Source organism: Oryctolagus cuniculus, chromosome 2, assembly GCF_051225735.1.
Source record: "Oryctolagus cuniculus isolate XC-2025 breed Fujian yellow rabbit chromosome 2, ASM5122573v1, whole genome shotgun sequence".
In the NCBI taxonomy this organism is placed as follows: Eukaryota; Metazoa; Chordata; class Mammalia; order Lagomorpha; family Leporidae; genus Oryctolagus; species Oryctolagus cuniculus.
In genome coordinates this window covers 120,702,174-120,727,542 of record NC_142868.1, presented here as the reverse complement: position 1 = coordinate 120,727,542, position 25,369 = coordinate 120,702,174, and positions in this window count along the sequence as shown.

Genomic DNA, 25,369 nt, shown 5'->3' with positions numbered 1-25,369 from the left:
GAGGCAAGAAAGGGAAACTGGCAACAGAGGCAGAGTGGAGGGATGCGCTTGGAAGATGCAGGAAAGGTCCAGGAGCCAAAGGATGCGGGCGACCTCGAGAAGCTGGAAGTGGCGACGGGGTGGTGGTGATGGTGATGGTGATGGTGATGGTGATGGTGATGGTGGTGGTGATGGTGATGGTGGTGGTGATGGTGATGGTGATGGTGGTGGTGATGGTGATGGTGATGGTGGTGGTGATGGTGATGGTGATGGTGGTGGAACAGATTCTCACCTTTGACTTTAGGACTTCCGGTCTCCGAAGTGTAAGAGGACAAATGTGTATTGTTCAGACCAACACGTTGCAGGAATTTGTCACTGCAGCAGCAGAGCACTGATACTAGAGGCTGGGGGCACAGCAGCGCTTACCGAAGGCGTGGCTGGGCCTGCTTCCAACTGCTTTCCACACATTGAAACTCAGTACTCCAACAGCAGTGGCTTCTGCTGCCGCGTGCATTTTACAGAAGGGCATACTGGGGCCGAAGGGGTTAAAGGCAAAGGCTGGTTTCTGGTGAGGACCGAGCATCTCTGGCCATGGAGTGTGCACACTAGACCACCGCACTCTCCTGCTGGAATGCTCGGTGAGAGGGAGCCTTAAAGCCACACGTTGCTCCTAGAGCGCAATTTACTCTGCGGCTTCACCATCGTCTTCCACAAACCGATGGACAAAAGTGATAGCAGTTTGCCCAGTATCCCTCTGCCCTGTGCCGCAGAAACCAACTTACCCAAGTACGAAAGAGCAAGCCTCTGGGAACTGATTGCACATAAATTGGGTTATGAGCTACGAAGCCGCAGAAGGTGCCTACAGTTTAACCAGAAGCAAGGCATCCTTTAGGAGTGAAAATCAGCTTTTGACTCTCCTCTAAAATTTTATTTCAAAGCTTGTTTAGTGAGTAATGCGTGCCCAGAACAAAATAAATATGCTATGATGTTAAAGTGCCACCTGGGGCACCCACATCTCCATCCGAGCTCCCGAGGTCAAGTCTCAGCTCTGCTTCTGATCTCAGCTTCCTGCTAATGTGCATACTTGGTGGAACTAGGTGATGGCTCAAGTACTTGGGTTCCTGCCAACCACAGAGGAGACCTGGGTTGAATTCCAGGCCCCTGGCTGACCTGGGTTCAGAATTGCTTAAAAGCAAAACCCAGGCCTAGGACTCAGGCACTACGGTTCAGCAGGAGTGGGCTGGCAGAAGTGGAGAGCGTGAGGGTCCTGTAGTCCCAGTTAAACAGTACCAGCTTCTAGGTTCAATCCTGCCCTTCACCCTCGACCCTGAAGTCTTAGGAGAGGCCTCACTGTGTGCGTGATGCTTAGGTTCACGGTGAGGATTCTGTTTCATCCCCTGGGGGACCCTTCCCTGAACCCCACTCTGTCCAGCCGGCCATGGCCCAGCAAGGGGGCGGTCAGACCTCAGCCAGCCCCTGTGCCCTCCCTGTGCCCACACAGCTTCTCTCCCCGGCCGGGGAGCGGTTGCAGGCAGACAGAACCTACCCTGTCCTCTGCCGAGGTGTGACGGTGCTCCTGCCCTTCCAACTCCAGGTGCCCCTGTGGCACGGAGTCCAGCAGCCCCCCCACACACCTGGCTTTGAGATGAGCCCTGGTCTGTGCGGTAGGAGTCACAGTTTGGTCACAGGCCCTGGGCATTGTGATGTGAGTGGCTGCTCAGCCCACCTGAGTGTCAGTTCTCCTGCCCCTGGTTCACGCCCAGGACCCCTGGCAGCGCTGGATGGCACCAGGGGTAGGCACTTTCCAAAACTCCATGGACTCTGTCTATTTCCGGGAGAGGGAGGTAAACAGGACCAGGGTGTGACTAAATCCATCTTGAACCACAACCCCTCCAGGCCTCAGCTGCTTGTGAGCCTGGCTCATTCTGTTTGTCAAAATCCCACCCTCTTTCACTTGCATCAGGGTTGAGATTATCAAAAATTGGAAAGTAACAAGAGGTGGTGACGATGTGGAGAACTAAAAACCCTTGCACGTGGAGCAAGCATTGTGCACAGCAGGTTAAGCTGCCGCTTGCCACACAGGCATCCCATATCGGACCAGCGGTTCTAGTCCTGGCTGCTCCACTTCTGATCCAGCTCCCTACTAATATGCCTGGGAAAGCATAAATAATAAGTAATAATAACAATAATAATATAATATAATAATAAAAAGATCTCTCTGTCTCTGTCTCTATCTCTCTCTGTAACTCTGCCTTTCAAAGAAATAAAAATAAATAGAACAAAATAGGTGAGGAAATTAGACTCTCAAGCCAGAACATCCAACCTACTAAAATAAGAATTCCAGAAATAGCCAAGAAAACGGAAGAAAGGAAAGTATAAAGAAATAATCAAGGAAATTTCCCAGTTTTGAAGTATCAGATTTCTAAATTAAAAGGGTTGGTTGCAAGATCAGATCATTGAGTGATAACCCACCAAGCACACCAATGTGAAATTTCAGCACGAGGAACGGAGAGAATATTCCGAACGCTAGTAGAGTAGAAGTCAAAAGCCATAGACAAAAGACTGCATCAGACAGCAATAACAACTCTGGATAGCAGGGAGAGGGACAGAGAAACATGGTCAGAATTCAGAGGGAGGGATGACCAAAGCGGGGAAACAACCCACGTGTCCGGTAACTGACAAATGAAAATGGTACAAGGGAATGTTATTTGGCAGTAAAAAGGAGCAAAGTGCTGATATGTGCTACAATGTGGATGAACCTCGAAAACATTATGTTAAGAAAGGGGTCCCACAGGACTTCATGTTGTAGGAGTCCATCCATATGTGTGGGCTAGAATAGGCAAACCCACAGAGAAAGCGGATGAGGGTTGCCATGGGGACGAGTGATGAGTGCAGATAGAGGGAGTGGATAGTGACTGCTGGTGGATAGTGTAGGGAGTTTCATTTTTGGGGTGATGAAAATGTTCTCAACTGAGTTCCAGGGTCCCCTCGCTGTCCCAAATATCACTTCTACTCAGTTGACCATTGTCACTTTGTTGTTTCAGGTACAAAAATCTCTTGTTTTCAGGGGCAGGCATTTGGTGCAGATGTTAAATCCTCACCTGGGATGCTGCACCCTATATCTGATTGCCTGGTTTGAGTCCAGGCTCCTACTTCTTGCTAACGTGCATCTTGGAAGGCATCAGGTGATGGCTCAAACATGTGGGTGCCTACCACCCTCTTGGGAGACCTGAGCTGAGTTCTAGGCTCTTGGCTTTGGCCTTACTCAGTCCTGACTTTTGCAAGCATCTGGGGAGTGGGCAAGCAGATACATGATCTCTCTCTCTCTCTCTCTGTCTCTCTCTCTCTCTCTGTCTCTCTCTCTCTCTGCTTTTCAAACAAAATAAAAATAACTAAATAAAAATTTCAATTTAAAAACATTACAAAAAAGAAAACCCCTTGTTCTCAAAAGCCATTAGACCAAATGGAAACATCCTTTAGAATGGGTATGTTTTATTTGTATTTTTAAAATATGTATTTATTTGCAAGGCAGAGTGACAGAAAGACAAAGAGAGACAGAGAGAGGGCAGAGAGACAGAGAAAGAGAGAGACAGAGAGAGGTGTTTTCCATCCACTGAGCCAGGTGAAGCCAGGAACCCAGAACTCCATCTGAGTCTTTGACATTGGTGGCAAGTTGGGGCATCACTGCCTGCCAGGTGTAATAGCAGGAAGCTGGATCGGAAGCAGAAAGCTGAGACTTGAACTTGAACTGGCTCTCCAGTATGGAATATGGGCATCCCAAGTGGCAGCTTCCGCAGATATGCCACTATAGCCGCCTCTGGAAGGGGTACACTTTATACTAACAACACATCAGTTAGCAGGCATCCTTTGCTGGAGAGTGGCTGGCGGGTGGTAAGTGAGACTCTCCTCCAGCCACGCCTGCCAGTCCAGGTGCAAGTACCTGCCCTCAGGGCTCTCACAGGCTGACGACAGGTCCCTAAATTTGCATTCAGGAAACACATGAAATTCCTATAACTTCCACACAATGTAACAGAAAGGCCAACAAGAGGTGGTGGAGGGGAGGGGGATGGAAAACACACTCAACCCCACTCTCTTGTTGCGCCTGCAAACATTAATGCACATTAATAAATAGCTGGGCTCTCACGAGTCTGTCATCAGCAGGGCGGGACACGGGCAGGCCACCTGACCCATCCCTCTTCCTCATGACGCTTCCCCAGCCAGGTCTCTGAGAACCATAAATAAAGAGCCCCTAGAAGGGCTGCTCTGTCTGACCCTTTAACCCGAAATGAAAATAAAGCTGGGAGAATGGAAGCCTGGCTCAGGGCTCCTTCTGGGGCTTCTCCTTCCCTTACCTGTTGACAGGTGCCTGCCAGACCTCACGGGTACCTTTGATTTAGCTGTAATGGCATCTCCACACTTAGCAGAGGTCGGCCCTGTAATCCTCTCCGAAGCTTAAGTCAATTTATACGGTAACCTGAGAGCCATTTCCTGCTTGCCGATGATGTCACCGTCTGTTAACACACCGGGATGACCACGAGACTCTTGCTTAGGGCCATGGAGCAAGTGGGTGTCTCTCAAAGCCAGGACAGGGCTCAAACAGATGGCACACGAATTGCCAGCGTGAAAAGCACGTTTCGATCCCAATATATACTTTCTTGTAAATCCGAAGATTTCTCAATAGTTACTTGCGGAGAGCCAAGGATAGATTTTCTGAGTCAAAACTCTGCACCCAAAAAGTCTATTTGTTGAGATAAGAGTGGCACATTTGAAGTTGAGGCAGAAAACCATGAACAAAAGCATTCAAACCTCCAACCAATGTTGGGGTCAGATCTTTTCATCAGCTCAGTATTTTGTCCCCCAAAATGGGTTTGCATTAATCACAGTTACCCCCTGTAATTTGTTCATTTCTGCACAGTTAGTTCAAGGTAAACAAGGCTTCCAGGTGATGTGTTCCCAGTGCATTTGGGATTCTGGAGTGAATAGTTTTAAAATTTTCTTTGTGTTAAACAATATCTCCTAAACACAGCAAAATTATGATCATCTTATTGTAGCACAGATGAATGATATTGATTATGCCACCGATAGAGGGGTGTGTGTGTGTGTGTGTGTGTGTGTATTTTGCTCTGTTTTAAGTGTAGGAAAATAATTAAAGCAATCATTGGCTTTAAGTTTTCTGAATACACCTACTTCCAAAATGTCAGTGTTCAGGGGCTGGTGTTGTGGCATGGTGGGTTAAGTCACCTGTGACTCCAGTATTCCATATGGGCCCCAGTTCAAGTCCCGGCTGTTCCACTTCTTATCCACCTTCCTGCTAATGCACCTGGTACTGGGAAAGCAGCAGCAGATGACCTAGTGCTCAGGCTCCTGTCACCCACGTGGAGGACCCAGATGGATCTCCTAGCTTCTGGCTCCTGGCTTCATCTTGGCCCAGCCCAGGCTCTTGTGGCCATTTGGGGAGTGAGCCAGCAGATGGAAAATCTCTCACTCTCTCTTTGTGACCCTGCCTTTCAAATACATAAATAAATCTTTAAAAAAATTTATTGGTCTCCCCTCCCATATAAGGGGGGGGAGTCTTCAAATAGTTCATGGAAAAACGCGCATTATGGAAAAACTAGGCATGGGTTTCAAAATATTCTTGCACCAACATAAATTTACCTTTATATCCTGTTTTTCATGAACTTTCAAAAGTGCCCCCAAATTAGTTTCCTATTACTTCTTTTTTTTAAAAAAAATATTTATTTATTTAAGAGGTAGAGTTACAGAGAGAGGGAGAGGCAGAAAGGTCTTCTATCAGTTGTTTCACTCCCCAGATGGCTGCAATGGCCAGAGCTGGGCCAATCGGAAGCAGGAGCCAGAATCTCCTCCCAAGTCTCCCGCGTGGGTAAGCACTCGGGCCATCCTCTGCTGATTTCCTAGATGCATTAGCAGGGAGCTGGATCGGAAGTGGAGCAGCCAAGACTTGAACCAGCATCCATATGGGATGTCAGCACCGCAGGCAGAGGCTTATCCCACTACGCCACAGCGCCAGCCTCTCCTTTTTGCTTCTTTAATGAGTTATGCAAACTTAGTAGCTTAAGTAACACAAATATATTCTCTTACAGTGCTGGAGACCAGAAGTCTAAACTCCAGGCGGCCATCGTGCTGTGCTGCTGCCGGAGGTCTCAGGGCACGATCCATTCCCTTGGCTTTTCCAGCTTCTGCAGGTTCCCTGCCCTCTGAGGTTTGTGGTCCCTTATCCTATCTTGGGGAAGCATCGCTCCAGCCTCTGCTGGGTCCTCACCATTTTTCCTGGCTCTGACGCCCCCGCTTCCCTCTCAGACCCCTCTGATTACAATGGGCTGCCTGAAGCAGGAGAATCTCCCATCTCAAGAGCCTGAACTTTCTCCCACCTGCAGAATCCCCTGGGCCATGTAAGGCAATAGCCAAGGCTCCCCATCAGGATGAAGGCCTGTGGCGGCCCCCATTCAGCCTATCCCGTCTACTGCCAAGGTGTTCACACCCCGTGACTCACGGATCAGCAGCAGCTGAGCGGCTGAAGCAGCACTCTCCCTGTAGCTGTCTCAAAGGGGAGCTGCCCATCTGACCCTGGGCCCAAAGCCTCGTCCCCACCAAACCAGCCCCGTGGGGCCAGTTTCAGAACACGCAGGAGCTTCCCTGCTGCTGCTCGGAATGACTGAAATGGCATTGGGAAGGGGTGACATGTGGTGCAGTGGTTGAGACACTGCTATCATATCGGAGAGCCTAGGTTAGAGTCCCGCTCCTCTTCTGATGCCAGCTTCCTGCTAGTAAGCACCCCGGGAGGCAGCCAGGGATGGCTGGGATATGTGGGTCTCTGCCATCCATGTGGGAGATCTGGATTGACTTCACAAACATGTTGTACTAGATTTTTTCCTGAAATTTTTAGAATGTTTATAGTGTTCGGTTTTAGGGCCCATTCTGAGTTTCTTTTGCTTATATTGTGAGGCAGAGATTGAAGGCTTTTTTTTTTTCTTTTTAAAGATTTATTTACTTATTTGAAAGGCAGAGTTAGGGAGAGAAGGAGATATAGAGACGGACACAGAGAGATCTTCCATCCACTGGTTCACTCCCCAGATGGCTGCAATGACCAGAGCTGGGCCAGGCTGAAGCCAGGAGCCAGGAGCTTCATCCAGGTCTCAGATGCAGGGCTCCAAGCACTTGCGCCATCTTCCACTGCTTTCCCCTGGCATATTAACAGGGAGCTGGATTGGAAGTGGAGCAGTTGGGATTTGAACTGGCACCCGTATGGGATGCAAGAGTTGTAGGCAGCAGCTCCTCAACCCATTGGGTCACAACGCCAGCCCTAAAGGTGTTTTTTTTTTCCCCTTGCATTAGGATATCCAATTGTTTCAGCACCATGTTCAAAATTTTGTTTTGTTTCTTTTCCTTCCTTCCTTCCTTCCTTCCTTCCTTCCTTCCTTCCTTCCTTCCTTCCTTCCTTCCTTCCTTCCTTCCTTCTCTCCCCTCCCCGTTCCTTTTATTTGAAAGGCAGAGTGACTGAGAGGGAAAGATTGAGAAGAGAGAAGTCAGATCTACTGATTCATTCCCCGTATGCCTGCAATAGGCAGGAGTGGGCCACGTTACAGCCAGGAGCCAGGAAGCAAGATCAGAAATGGAGCAGTCAGATCTCCAACCAGGACTCAAACTGGTACTGGAACTGGCACTCCATGTGGGATACATGCATCCCAAGTGGCGGCTCAACCCGCTGTGTCTGCCCTAGAAAGTCTTTTCTTTTTCCACTGAATTACTTTTGCCGCCCTGTAGATTATCTAAGTGGGCATCTTCTGTATTCACAATTTTGTTCCACTGATCTGTCTTGATTACTATAGCTTTATAATAAGCTTTAAAATCAAGTTGTGTGAGTCCCCCAACTTGGTTATTTTTAAAATAAAATGATTTGGTGATTCATTTCCTTTGCCTTTCCATAAACTTTTTTGAAAGAGCTTGTTGAGTTTCACAAAAACCACTTGCTGACATTTTGATGCAAATTGCAGCGAAGCTACGGATTTGTTTAGAGAATTGCCATCTCCACAATATCAAGTCTTCCAATCTGTGAACACAAGGTTTATCTCTGCTTATTTTTATTTTTTTATGGTTTTGTAGTTTTCAGCATACAGACATTGCACATATTTTGTCAAATTTTTACCTAATGGGGACAGCATTATGGTGTAGTGGGTAAAGCTGCGGCCTGTGATACCAGCAACCCATGTGGGCACCAGTTTGAGTCAGGCTGCTCCACTTCCAATCCAGCTCCCTGCTGGTGGGCCTGGGAGGGCAGTGGAAGATGGCCCAAGTGCTTGGCCATTGCACCCTTATGGGACACCCAAATGAAGCTCCTGGCTCTGGCTGCCTGGCCCAGGTCTGGCTCCTGTGGACATTTGGGGAGTGAAGCAGCAGTGGAAGATCTGGAATGGCCCTTCCTGGCTCTCTCTTGTGGTGGATCATTCAAATCTGCCCATTCTTTGAGATCCAACCTGAATATCCCTCTTTCCACAAGTCTACCTTTCCACACTTACTATGGAGCTAGAGTTGACTCAGCAAGCTGGTCATTTGGTAAAGTGACTTTCAGCCAGTTGGCCTGCAGGACACCTGAGGTTACAACAAATCAGTCTCGGAAGCCAGGTGTCACGTGAGGGGGAGAAGTTACAGCTTGGGCTCACAAAGGGAAGAAACTATTCTCAAGTGTTGGCTCTCTGGCTGCTGGGATGGATGGGAAATCCCAGCTTCCAAAGCCGGCCCTGAGAAGGAGCCACAGGAAAGAGTATCGCTGAACACTGAAGCACTGGAGATTAAAAATTTTTTTTTGCCTTTTGCTCTTAAATATATGTGTACATCATGTCAATAAGATTATTTTCAACATGCTAGTGGCAGGGACTCTGTAGCATCTCCAGCTCAAGGGATCTGTAACACAGCCTCAGCCCATGGGAGCTAGGAGTCAGGTGCACGCACAGACGACTGGGTACAAATCTGGGGCAATCAGCAGTGGCCTGGGGAGCAGGTGGCATCTGAGGTGGGTGGCCTCGGAAGAAGGAAGGATGCGTTGCTCAGTCGGAATGAGCAGCACACAGGTAACAGAAGACGACAGCTGGGAGAGGAAAGGATGGATGGAAGTGGCAGTTGAGACTGCAAAGCGAGGAAGCTGGGATAATTAAAAAGTCATGGGAAGCCAGGGTCGCTTTGGTCAGCAAGGGGACCCTGTCCATTCACCTAAGGTCTAATAACCATACGGAGACCCAGAGACAATACCTTGGCTTGCACAGCAGTTAAATCAGCATTTGATTAATTTTTTAAAAAAAGCCTGTTGAGGTTTCTAGGGCATTTCACCGAGGGTGGGCAATGACCCGTGCACTAATCAAGCGGTGTGAGAAGACAGATCACCGCGAGAAGGGCTCTGTTTATCCACAAGCACCTTGACAACTTGCAGTGATGGAAGAGGAGCCACAGGTAGGATGTCAGGTGCAGGAGGCAGCAGGCACGCTGGCAATGCTTCTCCTACCTCTCTGCCTGATTTGTCGCGTTTCTGCAGCCCGGTGGCTGCTCCGTTTTCTGTGTGAGTGACACTAATGCAGAGATTGTCTCAAGGCATCACTTGGGGCAGATGTTTATGTGATACCAAACAGGACCGCTCCAAATCCAGGAACAAACACACGAAGAGGAGGAGGGATGTTGGGCTTTCTGAATTGCAGCCTTAAAATTGTACCTCTGTGTGGCAGCTCCTTGGCATTCAAAACTGAGCCCAAGGTCTTTAATTATTATTATTATTATTATTATTTTAGTCCTTGTATAATTCAATGTATCTCACAAATAGTATAGTCATTCACTGTTCAATAAAACAGGCTTCTGATGGTGAGTTTTTCACTCTTTACCTGATATTAGGATCCCCCTCGAGAAAATATGAATTGAGAAAGAGGGGGCTGGTGATTGACAGCAAGATTAAGATGCTGCCTTGGGCATCTGCATCTCACATCAGAATGCCTGGGTTTGAGTCCTGGCTCCAACCCAATTTCAACTTCCTGCTTATATAGAATATATATACTGGGAAAGTAGCAAGTAAAGGCTCATGTACTTGGGTACCTGCACCCATATGGAAGACCTGGATTGATTTTTGAGCTCCTGGCTTTGGCCTAGCTGTTGTAAGCCATCCGGCTTCAGGACACAGTTGATCTCCAGATGCCTTAAAATGGAAATGAACTTGGCCTTCCTTTCCTCAGCCAGAATTCTCTGGTCCCTGCTCTGGGGTCTGTACTGTGCTAAGCACGAGGTCACTTAAAGATCCTGCATGCTCTAAGGCACTGCATGTGACAGTGAGCAGGCACTAGCTCAGTGGGAGTCCAGGGAAGGTGTCTGTGGCCACCAGCTGACAGAGGACCAGTGAGGAGGGAACAGTGCCAAGTCTGGAGGATCTGTAGACATGCTAGAGGTAAAATAAGCATTGCTCTCAACTTCTAGAACAATCTTGTGTGGTTAATGCACAAAGATATAAGATTCCCCATTGTAAAAGCCCCAGCAGGACCAAACTACCCCTCTGGCCTGCTTTCTCCAGCTTCTGACCAAGGTGGGGTGGCAGAGGGAGGCCTGGGGGAGCCTCAGAGGAACCGACTGCTTCTCCCGAACAGGGAATAGACTCCTTGTCACCTCTTTGCCTTTTGGGAAAGCAGTGGAGGATGGCCCAAGGGCTTGGGCCCCTGACACCCATGTGGGAGACCCAGATGGAGTTCCCGGCTCCTGGCTTTAGCCTGGCCCAGCCCTGGCTGTTGCAGCTGTCTGGGAAGTGAACCAGAGGATGGAAGACTGCTATCTCTCTGTCTCTCCTTCTCTCTCTGTAACTATGCCTTTTAAGTAAACAATTTAATAAATAAATCTTTTTAAAAAATATTTATTTTATTTATTTGAAAGTGTGGGGCCAGCGCCGTGGTTCACTTGGTTAATCCTTCGCCTACAGCTCTGGCATCCCATGTGTGTGCTGGGTTCTAGTCCCTGTTGCTCCTCTTCCAGTTCAGCTCTCTGCTGTGGCCTGGAAAGGCAGTGGAGGATGGCCCAGGTGCTTGGGCCACTGCATCCCCATGGGAGACCAGGAAGAAACTCCTGGCTCCTGGCTTCGGATTGGTGCAGTGCCAGTTGTAGCGGCCATTTGGGGAGTGAACCAATGGAAGGAAGACCTTTCTCTCTGTCTGTCTCTCTCTCTCACTGTCTATAACTCTACCTGTCAAATAAATAATAATAATAAAAAGAAAGACAGTGTTACAAGAGAAAGGTAGAGCCATAGGGAGAGAGAGGTCTTCCATCCCCTGGTTCACTCCCCAAATGGCTGCAATGGCCAGAGCTTAGCTAATCTGAAGCCAGGAGCCAGGAACTTCTTCTGTGTCTCCCACATGGGTGCAGGGGCCCAAGGACTTGGGCCATCTTCTACTGCTTTCCCAGGCCATAGCAGAGAGCTAGATCGGAAGTGGAACAGCTGGGACTTGAACCGGCACCCATATGGGATGCCAGCACTGCGCCACAGCGCTGACCCTAATAAATCTTTTTTTTTGACAGGCAGAGTGGACAGTGAGAGAGAGAGACAGAGAGAAAGGTCTTTCTTTTGCCGTTGGTTCACCCTCCAATGGCCGCCACGGCTGGCGCGCTGCGGCCGGCGCACCGCGTTGATCCGAAGCCAGGAGCCAGGTGCTTCTCCTGGTCTCCCATGGGGTGCAGGGCCCAAGCACCTGGGCCATCCTCCACTGCCTCCCAGGGCCACAGCAGAGAGCTGGCCTGGAAGAGGGGCAACCGGGACAGAATCCGGCGCCCCAACCGGGACTAGAACCCAGTGTGCCGGCGCCACTAGGCGGAGGATTAGCCTAGTGAGCCGCGGCGCCGGCCAATAAATCTTTTTTAAAGAGAAATTTTTTAAAAGAATAAAGAAATGTTTCCACTTGGCCTTTAATTGCTGTGCTATTGTTGGGCGTGAGAAAGTGTCAGTCACACTATCGGGTTTCCCCAAATCTCTAAATCAAAGAGCAGTCCCTCCAGGTTTTAGCCAGCTAAATCTACAAAGAGTAGCTTGAGTCAGTGTCACCTCCAAATGGTCATCCCAAATATCTTTTGCACATGTGCAAGCCGAGAAACAGAGGGCTTGAGTCCTGGAGCACTAAGGCATTGGCTGCCTGCTGCTGCTTCTGGAAGGATGCAGCTTGGCTGCTTTGTTGGATTGTTGATTTATACGGTTAGAGTAAGAGTGCTTTTGACTAAAAAAAAAAAAAAAAAAAAAAAAAAAAAAAACCAACAGGTGGGGCAAGGATCCCTGGGAGAGTAGCTTTGTTGCCCAGGGGCTTATCTCTCACTTTGGAATGACTGGGACCTGAAGGCCAGGAGATTGGGGGTGGCCCTTGAGAGCATTTCAGATGTGCAGGCACTGTGGTGGTATGAAGTTGCGGGAGAGGAACAAAGGAAATGGTAAACCAGGACTAAGTAGTAGCAGTCACCTCCAGCTCTCCCCTCAGCCTCCCAGGTCAGATCAAAGCCCCTTTTTTGCACACACACGTCATCTGCAAGCTCTTTGGTAGGAGCTGCTTTTTCTCGGAGGAAGGACCAAGGAGGAAGTTGTGGTTGAGGGTTTAAGTGAAATGCCGTGACTTTAATTAATATGGCGGTGATGATGATTTCTGCTAGCACAGAGATTGTCACATTTAGATTCTGGTACCAGAAGACTGAAATTTTTCTATGTTAAAAAATAATCACAGGCGCCTCCCAAAAACCCACTGCCTGTCTCAGAACCCATGGATTGCATACGGGCTTTCTTACCGGAAGTGTTTCGCAGAGCAACGGTGTCTTTCTGGGCTTCCTGAAGTTTTAGGAGAGTTGGCTGACGCCTGCCAGGGTAGTTCCATTAAGGGCTGTGGAGGGTAGATTTTCACTGCGGAGGAAGTGAGTTGAGATGTCTGGGGAAAAACAAACACTTCACACTTCAAGGTGGACTGAAATTTCTCTCTTGCCCTGCCCGCCTTCTCCCATGACCCGAAGGGCCGTGATGCACCTCACCCAAAGTACAGATCAAAGGGAGAGGGTGACTTTTGACACAGCTGAAACAGTCCAGTTGTTTAATTATCTCTGCATGTGAAAGGCCAGGTCTTATTCTGCTTGTCCGTCAGTATGGGCAGCTGGTTGTTTAGTACCGTGCTTTTTCGTATCCGGGATAGATTCATGCTTCCCAGTAGCAGAAATGGGCCAGCGGCAGGAAACTCTAGAATTAAGTATCCATATTGGAATGATCCTTAAGAACCAACATTTTTTTTTAGGCATATGGAATATAGGCCGAATATTTTCAAGTTAGGACTTGATACTTAAGTTAAAAAAAAAAAAGAAAAAGATAAAAGATTCTACTGTGTCAGTGTTAAGGACATTGACCTAAAAAATTCTCTGCTAGTTTTCCTTGAGCGTCCCCTGTGTTAGCTTTAAATTTTAAGGACAATGAGGCATTTTGGCAAATGCAGTCCAGTTCAATGGCCTAGGAAGCTGAAACCATGGTAATTGAAAGTGTGATTTTTATTCTTTAAAAATTTACTTATTTCAGGGCCAGGGTTGTAGAGTAGTGGGTTAAGCTGTCATCTGCAATGCCACCATCCCATATGAATCACTGTTTGAGTCCTAGCTGCTCCATTTCCAATCCAGTTCCCTGCTATTGCCTTGGGAAAAGCAGCAGAACATAGCTCAAGTCCATGGACCCCTGCACTCACATGGACGACCTGGAAGAAGCTCCTAGCTCTTGGCTTTCATCTGGCCCAACTTTGGCCATTGTCACCATTTGGGGAGTGAACCAACAGATGGAAGGTCAATCTATTGTTCTAACTCCGCCTTTCAAATGAATAAAATAAAATAATTTCTACTTATTTGAGAGGTAGCGAGACAGGGAGTGAAGAGGAGACACTCCCCTAATGCCTACAACCGCTGGGGCTGAGGCAGGGCCAGGCAGAAGCCTGAGGCTCAGAATTCAGTCTGGGTTTCCCAAGGGGTTTCAGGGACCCAACTACTTCAGCCATCACCTGCTGCCTCCCAGGGTGAGCACCAGCAGGAAGCTGGAGTCAGAAGCAGAGCCAGCACTCAAACACAGGCGCTTTGACATGGAATGTGGGCGTCCCAAGCAGTGACGTAACCGTGCCAAACGCTTCTCTCCACGGTCACTCTTTTAAGTAACCTTGGATAAAGAAGATTGCAACAATGGCATACTCTCAGGGCTATGCCATAGTATAGTTCAAACACGAGCACCCTAATTTTAACTACAAGTTCAGTGAATTTGGGGATCCTAAGAGCTGTACCTTTGGATTCATTTTTGACTCACCACTTAGATTTTATGCTGTAAGTGATGCGCACATGAAACACTCTTAAATCCAAAGTCCCCTGCAAATGGTAACCAGAAGACCTGACCTTATTGTCAACATTTTGTAGCTTTCTTGGTTGAATAAGTGAACTTTTTTGTAGCAAGGCATGCCCTACTCACTGTTCCCTCAAATAGACCTCAAGTTGTAGTTCAATGACTATAGTGACGCTGACCATGTTCTGTTGGAAATCTACTAATCTATAAATCACTTCCAGGCAAGTCCAGGCTTCAGAATTAAAGGTGTGCCCATTAGCTGCAGTATCAGTTTAGCCAAATGATGTAGCTAAAATTTGTCTGTGTTTTGTAAGACCGAAGGGTGTGTGATGGTGGCACTTGTTTGAAATAAAAGAAAGGGACAACTACCCTGATGATAAAAGTGATGGGTGACAATTCCTGAGAGAATATACCATGACATATGCATAGAAGGAGACAGTGAATCAAATCAGAGAAAGAACATTTACTTCACAACATCTACCTATTTGTAAATCCATAGGACTTCTTATCATGGAAGAGCCCAGGAGCTATGGGAACTCTGGGGCAGGAATGATTTTTTTTTTTTGCATGAAAATAGCCATAAAGATTCCATGACTTTTATCAAATTAGAAAAAAAAAAAGTGTGGGAATGGCCAATGATTTTCCCCTTAAATAGTGACTTTTTCAAAACATTTTCAAATGGGTTTTTGTTACCTGTAAGTCCAAAATATTAAAGTTGACTGTGAATAGTCTTCATATTATAGTTCATCAATGAGTACCTTTTTTATAAAAAAGGGAGATTTATTTATTTGAAAAGCAGAGACTGGGGCTGGTGCTGTGGTTTAGCGGGTAAAACCGCCGCCTGCAGTGCCAGCATCCCATATGGGCACCATTTTGAGTCCCAGCTGCTCCTCTTCCGATGCAGCTCTCTGCTATGGCCTGGGAAAGCAGTGGAAGATGGCCCAAGTCCTTGGGCCCCTGCACCCATGTGGGAGACCCAGAAGAAGCTTCTGGCTCCTGGCTCTGGCCATTGCGGCCAATTGGGTAGTGAACCAGCAGATAGAAGATTCTCTCTCTCTGCCTCTCCTTCTCTCTGTGTAACTCTTTCAAATAAATAAATAAATAAATAAATAAAAACTTAAGAAAAGAGAAAGAAAGAAAGAAAGAAAGAAAGAAAAGAAAGAACAAGCATGAAAGAGAAAGAAAGAAAGAAAGAGGAAGAAAGAAAGAAAGAAAGAAAGAAAGAAAGAAAGAAAGAAAGAAAGAAAGAAAGAAAGAAAGAAAGGAAGGAAGGAAGGAAGGAAGGAAGGAAGGAAGGAAGGAAGGAAGGAAGGAAGGAAGGAAGGAAGGAAGGAAGGGAAGGAAGGAAGGAAGGAAGAAAGGCAGAGTGACAGAGAGAGTAGGAGAGGAGAAAGAGATCTTCCATCTGCTGGTTCCTTCCTGGAATGCTGGGAACCTGGAACTGCAGGTGAGGGACTTGGCCGTGTAACTCTGATGAACTAGAACTAGGCAGACAGAAGGACATCTTTGAAGCAGAGTAGGTCGGAGGCACGTGGAGCACAGTGACGTTCTCAACAGCTGCGGTGGTGAGAGGGGCAGGGCACTTACTCTGAGGAGCCCAGCCTGCAGCAATCCCATCAGGGCTTTGCTAGCTGGGAGGTTTGCCTAAGGCGCTGTTGGGAGGAAGTTTCAAAGGAGCAGCCTCAGAATTGCAGAACTTCCCACCCCTTCCTGAAGCCAGATAGGCCAGGCTATGCCTCTTTGGCCCAATCTGTGCCCCTCAAGTTAACAGTAGGGTGCCTTTCCTTCGTGACACCTCCCAGCGCAACAAGTCCATCTCTCTGGCTCTTAGTGGTGGTATCCGTGTAAATGCCTTTCCTTAGATGGTGCTCCTTGGAGACAGAGTCTTTCAGTTAGTCACTTGGCTGAGCCTTGTCTTCCGGTGAGATTGGGGCGGTCAGGGCAGGAACAGCCTGCATTCACCCATCCACATCTCTGATACTGAGAACCAACAGAACACGCCTAGATGCCCTGTGTACCCACTGATCTATGATGATTATGCATGACTCCGTCCGTGCCTCTTGCCCCCACCACACTCCTCCTCTCAGAACAAATCCACAGCAACACTCCCCCCACCACAAGGCCACCCATGTGCACTGCTGTCACTGTCATCACCGGGGCTCCCCATGCCCACTCTTCTCCCCACTCAGAGACTAACGAACTTTTCAGAAAGTTGCTTCTTTTGAAAATGATGACAGGTGCACAGGAAGCTGCAAGAACAGTGCCAAGAGCTCTTGTATACCCTTCACCCTGTTTCTCCAGGGTAGCTGTGTTATGTAACTCTATTATATTATCAATAACCAGGAAATCATTATGGGTGCAACCCATGGAGCTGACTCAGATTTTACAGTCATGGGGCAGGCAGTGTGGTGAAATGTGTTAGGCAGCTGCTGCTTGGGATGGCTGCATACTATGTTGGGGTTCCTGGTTCAAGCCCTAGCTACTCCACACTTCCAATCCAGCTTCCTACTAATGTTCTTGGGAGGCAGCTGGTGATAGCCCAAGTACTTGACTCCCTGCCATTTACTTGAGAGACCAGATGGAGTTTCTGGTTTCTGGCCTTGGCCTGGCCAAGCCCTGGTTGTTGTGGGCATTTGAGGAGTGAACCAGAGGATGGAAAATCTCTCTTTCTCTGTCTCTCCCTCTCAGTCACTCTGCCTTTCAAATGAATAACTAAATATTAAAATAAATAAATTGGGATTGGCGTTATGGCATAGCAGGTAAAGCTGCTGCCTGTGATGCCGGCATCCCATTTGGTACTGGTCCAATCCAGCTCCCTGCTAATGCACCTGGGAAAGCAGAGGAAAATGGCCCAAGTCCTTGGATCCCAGCACCCATGTGGGAGACCTGGAAGAAGCTCCTGGCTCCTGGCTTCAGACAGGCCCAGCCCTGGCCATGGCGGCCATTTGGGGAGTGAACCAGTGGATGGAAGATCTCTCTCTCTCTCTGTCTCTCTGTCTCTGTCTCTACTTCTCCTGTATAACTCTGCCTTTCAAACAAATAATTAAACCCTTTAAGAAATAACTAAATAAATTTCACAGTTTCACCTGCACTCATCTGTGGTGTGTGTGTGATCCATGCAGTTCTTATTTTTTTTTAAGATTTTATTTATTTAATTGAGAGAGTTACAGACAGTGAGAAGTAGAGACAGAGAGAGAAGTCTTCCCTCCATTGGTTCACTCCCCAAATGGCCGCAACAGCCGGAGCTGCACCAATCTGAAGCCAGGAGCCAGGAGCTTCTTCCTGGTCTCCCACGTGGGTACAGGAGCTCAAGCACTTGGGCCATTTTCTACTGCTTTCCCAGGCCACAGCAGAGAGCTGGATTGGAAAAGGAGCAGCCGGGACTCGAACCAGCGCCCATATGGGATGCAGGCACCTCAGGCAGAGGATTAACCTACTGAGCCACAGCACTGGTTGGATCCATGCACAATCAAGGTAGAGTTATCCCATCACCTGCACATTATCCCATCACCTGCACAGTGGTCCCATGTGTGGCCCTTCAGTTTGAAGCCAGTCTGCTCTGCCTCACCTCTCCCCAGCCCCTGATCACCATCAATCACCATATTTTTGTGGTTTTAAGAATGTTATTTAAATGTGATCAGGCAGTATATGACTCTTTGAGATTGGCATTTTTGAGACTGAGATTTTTTTGTTTTGTTTTGGAGGTCTCTTTTCAACTTCTTTTTCCCATTGTGGGGAATGAGGCTTAGCCACAGACAGGGTCCTGGGGAAACCCAGAGTAAGTGGGTTACATCTGACTCAGTCCTAAGGCTAACGAAGTAAGATGCTCTGATTGGTTTAAGACAGTGCTGATCGACGTGTGAGGGTCAGGCCAGCAGCATTCCATATCCTCTGGAACTTTGTTAGAAATTAAATCCTCAGAATCTGACACCGAATTAGAACTCTGAGATTAGCAATCTGTGCTTAACAAGCCTTCCAAGAGATTCTTGCAAATTAAAAGAAAAAAAAAAACTTTTCAGCATTTATTTGGTAGGTAAAGAGAGAGAGCTAGAGATATCCTCCATCTGCTGGTCCACTCCCCAAATGCTCAAAACGGCCAGACCGAGCTGAGCCCAAGCAGGGAGCCAGTAACTCAATCCGGGTCTTACACAAGGGAACAGGCATCCAGTTATTTTAGCCATCACTGCTGCTTCCCAGGGTCTGCACTGATGGGAAGCTGGAGTCAGAAGCCAGAGCCAGGAATCGAATCCGGGTCCCCCATTGCAGGACACGAGCCAGGTTGTGTAAGTATGTACCAAACTCATCCCGAGAGTGGAATCCCTAAGGAAAGCGCATGTCCTCTGTTCATCAATGTAATACCAATGCCTGGCATATAGCAAGTGCTCAGTAAGTATCTGCAGGAAGGAAGGAAGGATGGATGGAAGGATGGACAGAAGGAAGAAGGAGGAGGAGGAGGAAGGAAGGAGGCGGGTGCTGTGGCGTAGCAGGTAAAGCCGCCGCCTACTGTGCCGGCATCCCATTTGGGCTTTGGTTCGAGTCCTGGCTGCTCCGTTTCCAATCCAGCTCTCTGCTATGGCCTGGGAAAGCAGTAGAAGATGGCCCAAGTCCTTGAGCCCCTGCACCTGTGTGGGAGACTTGGAGGAAGCTCCTGGCTCCTGGCTTTGGATCGGCGCAGCTCCGGCCGCTGCAGCCATTGGGGAGTGAACCAGCGGACAGAAGACCTCTCTGTCTCTCTCTTTCTGCCTCTCCTCTCTCTGTGTAAACTCTGACTTTCAAATAAGTAAATGTTTAAAAAAAAAAAAAAAAAAAAGGAAAGAGAAAGGTAGAAAAGAAAAAGGAAGGAAGGGAGGGAGGAGATGGTGAATTCTTCCAGGTGTTGTTAATTAGTTTTAACCTACAACACAGTTAAAAATTCAGTAGAAAAAGTAAGGAAAACAAGAATTATTTAATGAATATTTGCTAATAATATGAATCACTAAATGCATGTAATGTGAAGTTCTCTTGCTTTTCCTTTGTATTTTTACTGCTTTTGTTATTTTCTTATGTCTGATCTTGCTGAAATATATACAGAAGACCCCTTTAAAATCAATCTTCATTTACTTCCAATGATTTTCTATCGCAGGGTGATGGAATAGATTTAAGGTCACTTGGCTGCTTACAAAAATGCTTCTCACAAAGACATAATCAGCCGTAATGGGATCCTGAAAGGTTTGCCTGTGGGCAAAATAGTACCAAGTCTTCCCCAGCTGTTTGTTCACAAATTTCAGAGAACAAAAGAATTCCTTTGAGGGGTAGGCATTTAGCAGGGTGGTTAAGATGCCGCTTGGGGCACTTACATCCCCTATGGGAGTGCTGGTTTGACTCTTGGCTCTGCTTCCAATTCCAGTGCCTGCTAAGGCGCACCCTGCGAGACAGCGGATGGTGTCCCAAGTGCTTGGGTCCCTGCCACCCATGTGGGAGGCTCAGATGGAGTTCTGGGCTCCTGGCTTTGGAGTGGCCCAGTCCTGGCTGCTGTGGGCATTTGGGGAATGAACAAGCAGACAGAAGATATCTGTCTCTGTCTCTCTCCCTTTCAAATAAAATAAAAAATTATAAAAAAACTGATTTTTTAATTCCCTTGAGAGCTTTCTTAAAATGCTGGCTCCCAGGCCTCATTCCAGCCTCCCTCATCAGATCCTGATCAGGAAGACAGGAGTGGGGCCTTGGGATTCTGTGTCCCAAGCAATTGCTGCCGGAAGTTCACGGACCACACTTAAAGATCCACCAACTTATCCTGAAAGCCTTCATGAACAAAAACAGTCCGTCTCTTTCTCCACAACCCCTGCCAGACTTGCGTTTATGAGGTCCGGGGTGGGGTGGGGGGCTGACCTCAGAGTGACTGACTGATCTGTCAACGCGATTCCTGGGCAAGATGCTCCTCTCTGCACTTCATTCCAACGTGATGGCATGACGGGAGATTCTCCTGCAGATTACGCCTGTGGTGCCAGGTCAGGCAGGCAGGGAGGAGGGTGTGACTTACTGATCACCTTGCCCTTTCAACATCTCAATGGCCCGACCCAGCCCTGACCCTCAGCTCCAGTCCCAAAAAGCATCTGAAAGAATTTAGGAAAATTGACAAAGGACGGAGGAGACAAAGTGAGTTCCACTGATGTTGCATTGACTGCTAGAGTGAGAGCTTTTAGGGTCAATATCTTTCTTCAAATTCTTTTGGGTGTCAACTCTTCACTCTCATCACCACCCCATCATCATCAACAATGCCATTAACAGCAATCAATATTGCTGCGCACTCGTAGGACTAATGACAGAGTTTTTTTGTTGTTGTTGTTTTTGTTTTTAATGGAAAAGAGACCCTAAGGGCTATTACTTTCCATTTCATGTCCAGTTCCGTAGGCAATGATTTTAGGCAGCAAGCTGTTAAAATTGTCTTTTAATTTCTTCCCCTAGATGATGTCTCCCTATCATGGACACAGACATCATCAGATCTATCTGACTTTCCTTAAAAACGAGCGAGTCCCTCCGAGCATGTATGTAATCCTATTTGTCTCACCAGTTCCTGCTGAAGCAGTTAGGTTGTTGCAGACTTCTGCTTTTTCAAGCAATGCCATCACAGGCCATACCAGGCCCGTCTGCACGGATGAAGGCTCGTCGATGCAATACCGACAGCTGGGAGTGTAGTTGCTAAGTCAAAGGGCACAGCCACTGGATTTTCAGGCAAGTACCCCCAGTTGATCTTTGTGGCAATAGTGTAGGAGCGAGTGCCTTTTTCCTCATGTTGGTACTAGAAATCATATTAAAACAATTTTTGCCACTTTAATGGGTAGAAAATTGTCTCTTTTTTGCATTTCTTTGGTTTGCTTGTCGTGCTTGTTGATCATTTGTGTATTTTTATTCTGAAAACTCCCCAATCCTCTGCAAAACATATGGAAATGTTAAAATTCTTTTTTTTAAACAGGTAGAATTTTTAAAATTATTTAATTTTTAAAGTAATAAGCTTCACTCATTGGGAAAATTGTATGCTTTGAAGGTTCTGAATACCTCTCCTTGCTTATGTCAGTAATTGAACCTTACTGTAATAGAGTAAAGAGAAACTGATAATTTGGATGAATTTTTAAAAATGGTTTTGAACCCAGAAAGACAAGTATTACATGTTTTCTTTACTGTGAAAGTTAATATACTGAGAGTATAAAAGTTATATGGCTGCATATCATTTGGCAGGTAGTTTTAAATATTTTTTAAGATTTATTTATTTTTTAAAGATTTATTTATTTATTTGAAAGTCAGAGTTACACAGAGAGAGAAGGAGAGGCAGAGAGAGAGAGAGGGAGAGAGGTCCTCCATCCACTAGTTCATTCCCCAGTTGGCTGCAATGACCGGAGCTGCACCAATCCGAAGCCAGGAGCCATGAGAGCTTCCTCCAGGTCTCCCACGTGGGTGCAGGGGCTCAAGGACTTGGGCCATCTTCTACTGCTTTCCCAGGCCATAGCAGAGAGCTGGATTGGAAGTGGAGCAGCCAGGACTTGAACCAACGCCCAAATGGGATGCCGGCACGGCAGGCGAGGGCTTCACTGATTTATACATTCTGGGTAATAATATACCTTCCCCCAAGTTTTGATCATTGTCATGAGTCCCTCACTTTGTGATACTAATATCTCTGTTTTCAAGAAAAAAATAGCATACAGGAATACATAGGTGATATCTACAGATGAAATGAATGGGACAAAATGTTAAACATTGTTAAAATTTTCAAATTAAAAAGCAATAAAAAATAAAATGCTTTTAAGCTTTGCTTAAAAAACTGAAGCTTTTCTAAATAAAATAAAAACAAATTACAAATTGCAGTCTGAGCTCCCTCTTCCAGTCACAGTGCTAGGCACAGCACATGCTCCACTGTTGAATCTTCTGTAGAATTCTTTGCTGTTGATATGATTTTCACCCTCCCTTTTACAGAGAATTCTCTCCCGTTTTTGTTGAAGAGATCAAACATAAAAATAAAGCAGATGAACATGATTATGGTAACCCTTTCTCAGATCCCAACCAGGACATAGCCTGGCAAAGGAATTTAACTTTTGACTAGGGCAGGCAATCTGAAAAATAATTACAATATTGAAACATCAGGATTTTCAACAAGATGTCAATGACTTCTAGGCAAAGCCCATGAAGAAACCATCGGGAACTGAGCCAATGAGTTTATTCAAGTTGTGAAGAGAGAGAACACACACAATGGGAGAAGCTTTTAGAATGGGATGTTAGAAAGTATTACAGAATTTGAGCTTGTATAAGGTGATTTGGAGAAGGATTCAGGGGAGTGGGGCTTGGCTCTGGATTTGATGTTGGGAAGCAGGTGTATCTCTATGATTGGCTATCTTAATAATTCTTGTCTGTCAAGCAGGAGGAATAAAATGAGGCTAATGAATCAGCAGTCATTAGTAGCAGGGATAGGGAGGTGTTTGGTCATTTTTGTGTCTGTCTTGGACAATATTCAGGTTTTGTCTGTGTTGAGATCTGATTATAGGGAAGTCTTGTCCTCATTCACCATGGTTACAGCAGCTTTGTCTGATGTCAATGTTCTGTGATGCCAATTTCCAGCTCAGAAATCACTTTTCTCAGAGAATTTCAGGACATTATTTAAAACAAAAACTAACCCCCAAACTCCAGCATATAGATTGACCTCTTTGGAGCCCCATCCTTTTCCCCAGCAGGTATAGAGATGGCCTATGACACAGGATTTAGAACGTGGACTCCAATCTGAAGCAGCTGAGGCTGGAATCATGCTCCTGTCCCTCAGTGGCTGTCAGTTATTGGATGGTTAGTTTTATGTGAAAGGATGCTCAGATAGTGGGTAAAACATTATAGATGTGTCTGTGAAGGTATCTCTAGAAGATATTAAAATTTGAATTGGTAGACTAAGTAAGGAAGATCTGCTTTTCCCAATGTGGGCAGGCAAGATTTAATCCATCGAGGGCCCAAATAGAGCAAAATGGCTGAAGAAGTGTAGATCTCTTCTCTGTTGAGCTGGCCATTCATCACCTTCTGTGCTTGCACACTGGTGTTCCTTGTTCTCAGGAATTTAGATTCAGAATAAATTATGCCTCTTGGTTTCCTGGTTCACCAGCTTGGATGGCAACTGGTAAGACTTCTTTATAATTATGTCAACAATGCCTTTTTTTTTTTAACTTTTATTTCAGAATAGTTTTAAATTTACAAAATACAAACTGTGAAATAGTACAGAATTCCCATATACCCCACACCCAGATTCCCCTCTTGTTAATATATTACCATGGTACACTTGTCACAACCAATAAACCACACTCAGCTTCCCCTGTTACTGACACCTCATAGAAGTATGACATATTTGTCACAATTAATGAACCACATCACCTTCCCCTGGTTTTTTTTTTTTTTTTTTTTTTAATTTAATGACAAAAAAAAAATCTACAACTACAGTTTCTGGAAGAACCACTTGTTTTTGCCATTCTTTTATAAAACACTCTTCAAACTTGATGTTGGTTTCCCTGCAGGCCTTTCATATAAGAGCAGGGTCCCTGAAGACACCTTTGTTGACCACAGTTTTGTCCAAGGGAATACCCACAGAATATTTAGTAGACATGAGGTGATCTTGGTTATAAAGTTTCACAAAAGACTTGATCTTTGACCTTTTAGCAATTTTCTTCATGCTGTGGCAGCTGCACTTTTCAGGGATAGTGGTTAATTCCAGCTGCCGGAGCATGGCGGTCGGGGTGATCTGAGGTGCTGTAATCAGTGTGCTTCATGATGACGGCTTTGTGTTCTGAGTATCACTACTATCCCAGATTTCATGAACTTGTCCATTTCAACATCAACCACTCAGGCCTACAGTAGAACCTTGTTTCATTATTTTTTTTTCCAAGTGCCTCATCTCTCTCAGCCTCTAGTAATCACCATTCTGTTTTCAAACTGAGGATTTCTCCTCTTTTTTTTGTTGTTTGTTTGTTTTTGTTTTTTAGTTCTCATATATAAGGAAGAACATGTGGTATTTGTCTTTCTGTGTCTGGCTTATTATTTTTAAAGATTTATTTACTTATTTGAAAGGCAGAGTTATAGAGAGGCAGAGGCAGAGAGAGAGAGAGATCTATCCACTGGTTCACTCCCCAGATGGCCAAAATGGCCGGGGCTGGGCCAATCTGAAGCCAGAAGCCAGGAGCTTCTTCAGGGTCTCCCACAAGGGTGCAGGGTTCTAAGCACTTGGGCCATCTTCTATTGCCTTCCCAGGCCATAGCAGAAAGCTGGATCAAATGTGGAGCAGCCAGGACTCGAACCGGCACCCATACGGGATGCCTGCAACTGCAAGTGGTGGTTTTACCTACTACGCCACAGCACTGGCCCCTCTGGTTTATTTCACCCAACATGATGTGCTCCAGTTTCATCCACTTTGCTGCAAATAGCAGGATTTCATTTTTCTTTTTTTTTCAGTGGCTGACTGGTATTCCATTGTGTATATTTACCACATTACCTTGGCTGATTCCATCTCTTGGCTATTGTGAATGGTGTTGAGATATGTATGGTCGAGCAGGTATCTCCTTGATACAATGAGCTCATGTTTTTTGGGTACATACCCAGGCGTGACATTGCTGGATCCTATGGCACAGTTCCTTTTCTAGTTTTTAAAGAACTCTCCGTCCTGTTTTCCAAAGTGGTTGCCCTGATTTACATTCCCACCAACAGGGCAGAAGAGTTCCTCTTTCTCCACATCCTTGCCAACCTTTGATAACAGCCATTCTGACAGGGGTGAGGTGATATCTCATCGTGGTTTCAATGTGCATTTCCCTGATGGCTAGTGATACTGAGCATTTTTTTCTTATATTTGTTGGTCATTTGTATTTCTTCTTCTTTTTTTTTAAAGACTTATTTATTTATTTGAAAGGCAAATTTAAAGAGAGAGGCAGAGGCACAGAGAGAGAGGTCTTCCATCTGCTTGTTCACTCCCCAGATGGCTGCAATGGCCAGAGCTGCACTGATCCGAAGCCAGGAGCCAGGAGCTTCTTCCGG